The sequence below is a fragment of the Elephantulus edwardii genome, unplaced genomic scaffold (genome assembly GCF_000299155.1).
Source record: "Elephantulus edwardii isolate Elephantulus edwardi_28Jun2011 unplaced genomic scaffold, EleEdw1.0 scaffold00130, whole genome shotgun sequence".
In the NCBI taxonomy this organism is placed as follows: Eukaryota; Metazoa; Chordata; class Mammalia; order Macroscelidea; family Macroscelididae; genus Elephantulus; species Elephantulus edwardii.
The window spans coordinates 4,514,608-4,519,620 of record NW_006399880.1 but is presented as its reverse complement, the minus strand read 5'-3'; the positions used below and the strand labels follow the sequence as shown (position 1 = coordinate 4,519,620).

At 40.3% G+C, this 5,013-nt stretch overlaps 1 pseudogene; it reads right to left on the bottom strand.

Annotated features, from left to right (window-relative positions):
- Nucleotides 1-3,862: 3,862 nt before the first annotated feature.
- Nucleotides 3,863-5,013, bottom strand: LOC102866506 (annotated as a pseudogene).

Here is a 5,013-nt window from a genome sequence, read left to right as displayed (position 1 = left end):
GGAAGGGTAACCAGGGGGCTCTTTATAGGCAAAGATGATAACTCTTGTCTCACATTCTTTGGGCACGTTATCAGGAGGGGACTAGTCCTTGGAAAAACGCAGCAATCTGGGAAAGGTGGGGGTAGGGGGTTAGAGATGAAGACACCCTGGATGAGATGCACGGACACGGGGCCTGGCACTGAAGAGACACAGAAAATGCTACTTAATCATTAATATAATTAGCCTTAACACAAAAGTATTTTTGTAGTTGACTAAAATAAAAAGCACTCCTTCATGTAAAATTCAAGATGAAGAAGTGGTAGTTTACATATGCTTCACCATTTTGCAGGGGGCATAGTGGACACTGGCATTAAAAGCTGACCAAAGAGTTTATTGCACTTTGTGTGCATGTGTGAGGCTGCATAACAACTCGCAAGCGTAGCAGTTTTACTGTGCCTAAGGCAAGGCCGAGGCGTCACACTTTCAATGTAGTCACATGGTAATACAGTGCAAAGTCGCTCTGAAATGAACAAAAAAATATTTACTTAGCAACTGTTGGAGCAGTTGCTAAAAATATCCAGCCCCCTCTTCCTTCCAATGCTAAATACCAAAGGCAACACTTTACCACCAAGATTTACACCACAGTCCACTCGTTGGCTGGCGTCCACCCCTCAGAAACTGTCTCCAACAAGTTACTAGAACTTTATTTCTCTGACATCAACAGTATTTGTTCTATATGGTAATATGGGGAAAAGACTTCTCTATTAGGCTAAAAAAAAGTTAAAACGCAGGATAAAGCAGATGTTTAAAAAGTGTAAATGTTCATAACCACAATAATTATCTAAGTTTTTATAGTCAAGTACACGGCAAAATTTGGTAATGCATTTCATTCTTAACCATTAGATAGGGATAGTATGCCTTAAATTCATGCGGCACTAACAATTTCAGTCAATAGTTCTAAACTGCTTTTGAGAAAAGTTACTAAATTTCAGTGTTTTAATAAGGTTGTTAAACAGCACGGGGCTGCGTATTTTTGTTGGGTTTTTTTGGTTTGTTTTTTGTTTCTTTGTTTGTTTGTTTGTTTGTTTGCTATCAAGGTACAAATACATAACTAGAAAGAGTTACTGTTAAGTGCAATATATAAAACTGATTTTCTGCCTTAATGGTGAGGGCCACTAAGAATTATTTTTTCAAAACATAAACAGTAGTACTATGCCCTAGTTTTACCAACTGTTTTAGTGTGCATATTAATAAGAAACCTCACAACTTTCCTCTTTCTCTACTCAAAAAAACTCAAATTCATTGCTGTCACCACCTCGTAGCTGACCCTCCAGGGGTTTTCAGAGGTTGTCAATGGATTTGCATCTCTCTTATTGCCAGTAATCTTGAGCATTTCTTCATGTGTCTCTTGGCCATCTGAATATCTTCCTGTGAAAAACCTTTCCATGTTTTTTGCCCATTTTGTAATTGTGTGATCAGTCTTTTTCTTGTGGAGGCCCTGTTGGATCCTGTAAACCTTTGATATGAAACCCTTGTCTGAAATGGTATTGCCAAATGTTTTTTTTCCAGTAGGAAAAATGTTTTGTCAGTAGGTTTTCATTTGAAGCGAAATGGGGGGGGGGGATAAGCCTAGCCTATGGAGCTGCTAGTGAACTTGAATCACGGAAGGTGTCACATTTGGGTCAGCAGGTAACTCTGCTTCGGTGAGTGGGTGAGAGCTAAGAATTTAAGGATGCTGTTTTCTGATGGTTACAGTTGTAAGGTTTCAGCATAACATTATAGAATGCAGATACACACAGGACTTTAATACTCTGGACAAAGTATTTCTTATCCAGGACTATCTGCAATAGCACCTTCTTGGTCTCCAAAAGGATGCTCATTGCATTTTGCTTTATTTTCCTCACTAAACTATGAATTTCTAGATAATAGAACGTCTTTGCTAGTCTCCATATCATTCCCTTTTTGTCCAACCATACCTTTTTACACGTGAAAGACTCAGCTATTCAGTGAATGTACTACGTGGCCAATTAGGGGCTCTTGTGGCCTAATGGGTAAGGAGGTGCACTGCCAACCCCAAAGTAGATGAGTTTGAATCCATCAGCTGCTCTGTGGTATAAAGATGGGCAACCTCCCCTGAAAAACTGCTAGAGGGTCAGTTACAAGTTGGTTCCAACTCAAGGAGACAGAACAGTGGTTAATGATTGCAAACATTTGACAGCAATATATACACACAGTGGCTAAACTGGAAAATTACGGCTAAAATTAACACTCAGAAACAGTATCATTCATGTCATTCTCCTCTCCATGCTTTTAAGCATTCAGTGCAGTATATTAAGCATATTGTGCGGTATAACTACTTAGCTTAATTTTGAATCTTTTCCCCAACAATCTTTTCGTCATTTTTATCTTTCACTGAGTCAAAGCTTACAAAGTGTATCAGTTTTTCATTTTCCTACACGTTTTGTTTAGAAGGTGAATTACAAAACTCACAATGTAAACACTTACCCCACTTTGTCTCTGAAATTATCATTTCCATGAGTCATTCTGCTCTATCCTATCCACTCCTGACTTTGAGTCTTATCCTTGGGCAATTCAGTTCTTTTGATCTAAATGTAAACCCAAAAAGCATACTCCATGGGACAAAGATAAGTAATCTCTTCGCCTGCAATTTATTGCCTCTGAAAACCTGCTAGAGAGGTCAGCTGAATCAGCTGGTACATAAAAACAGTCCCTTCTGACAACATGGCTGAGACAAGTTTCACTATCCCAGCCTCTGAGGAGCACCCTGGTAATCCTTCCTCCTCTAAGATAACCTTTTATCTTTGCTCTTCAGCACTTTGCAGAGATACTCAACAACAGATTTTCCCAAAGCAATATGCCTTTTGATTTCTCAAATGCTACTTAAGTACTGAATACTCCAGGGACAGCCAAAACAACAGGTATGTCTTGGACAAAGTGCAGTCAAGAGTGTTCCTTAGAGGAAAGGGTGGAAAAGCTTTCTCACACTTTTGGCATGTTGTTAGGAGGAGCTATTCCTGGGAACCTCTTCCAAATTGCTGGCCAGACAACTCTTCTCCAAATTTTCTGGCACAGCACATCTGGGGTTCCATCTGTTAATTGAAACAAGTCAGTTGGTATCTCATTGATTCCTAGGGCCTTGTTTTTTGCCAATGCCTTCCTCCTTCATTACCATTGGCTCCTGCACATATGATACTTCCTGAAATTTGTCAGTGTCTGTCAGTTCTTTTTGGTACATTAACTCTGTGTAGTCCGTCTTCTTTTGATGCTTCCCGGATCATTCAACATATTGCCCATTGCATCTTTTAATATTAGTGACTCAAGGCTTACATTTTTCAGTTCTTTTAGCTTGAGAAATACAGAGCAACTTCTTCCCTTTTATTCTTCAATTCCAGCTTTCTGCATATTCCATTATAATATTTTGCTTTGTCTTCTCAAGCTATCCTTTTCAATCTTCTGTTTAGCTCTTTTAATTCAGCATGTTTCCCCTTTGTTTTGTTTCTCAAAACTATAGAGCAATCTTCAGTCTCTTCTGATTCCAGAATACTTCACGGTGCTTGTGAAAAATCCAGACTTGGACCAGGAAGCAGTCCTTAGAACAGAGCAAGGAAACATTACATGGTTCAAAATCAAGAAAGGAGAGCATCCGGTAAGCCTCTTTTCTCCGTACCTTTTGGGGGTTTTGGTCAAATTAAAGGATAGATTTATTGGCTGTCTGTTATACAGACAAGTGAAAAATTCTGACATTCAGGCTTTTCTCAAGTACGTGGTTTGACCACTAGTACACAACAAGAGCAAACTGTTGCTGGTTCTCATTTCTGTGATACACACCATAGTTTCAAGGAATTTTTTGGTTTGATTGTTTTCATAACATCTTCCTCTTTTCAAACTCTTTGTAGATGGTGCTCCCCAGCTGCACCGGGACATGCCAATCACAACTCGCACATTCTGAAGGGCAGAGATCTCATTCATGCCTCCCTTCCCTCCAGCGATCACCGCCCCTCTGTGACCCATTCTTCCATCAGGTTACACCAGAGATGGAGGAAACCACATGCTTGGCGTTTAGACCTGAATGATGTTTCAAATATTCAACAGCATCTTCTCCTCCATTTTCATCAATCTCACCAATCAATTCGATGCCTTCTGTGGCTGGATCATTCAGAAATAATATGTAAAGGCAGTCAATAATATTTATCCCATTAAAAGGATCACTTCCAATAACAATACACGAAGACTACCCCAATTCAACTTATGTCATTTGGTAAACTGCTTCAGAAGCTGATGTACCAGAACTGGACACAGTATCAATTCTTCCTGCTTTGTGCATATGACCAGGAATGATATCAATTTTGCATTTTCCAGCTTTGATGCCTCTAGGGCAGTTGGGCCTGATAAGCGTGGTCTTTTCCTGGCACAGCAGTGCTGCATGACCTGCTGCAGGATGTCTTCGGTGATGCCCACTACCAAGGTTATTTCAGCCTCCAGAGCTTCATTCATTGCAGCAGCCATGAAGAGGTGGGACATTAACAACAGATGCTGTGTTGCTCCCATCTTTTCCGTAGCTTCCTTCACAGTATAAAGACTGGTAAGTCCAGATGCATCTTGCCTACTTTCCCTGATGCTGTTCCTCCAATTAGTTGGGTGCTATACTCTAATGCCTTTTCATTGTGGAAGGTGCCCAGCTTACCAGTGAATCCTTGGCAAATAACTTTTGCATTTGTTTTTTAAAAATTTTTCCTGTTGAGTACTATCAAATCAGATGATTGGCACAGGAGGAGACTGCCCTCTTTGTCCAGCACAGCATCTGGTTGATTCGAACAGCACACCCTCAGGATTGCAACGTGGCTTCTTGCCAGTAAGTGACTAGAGCTCCCAAACGTTTGTGTTTTTATTGATATAGAAATTTTTCTGAGATGATGTATAGGAAAAGCGTTGAAGTCCATTCTAGTGCACAAGGAAACAGTGTGTCAGGAAGCGGTAGGTAGCAAGACTGCTGTTCCCAGAGGCCATGGTGGT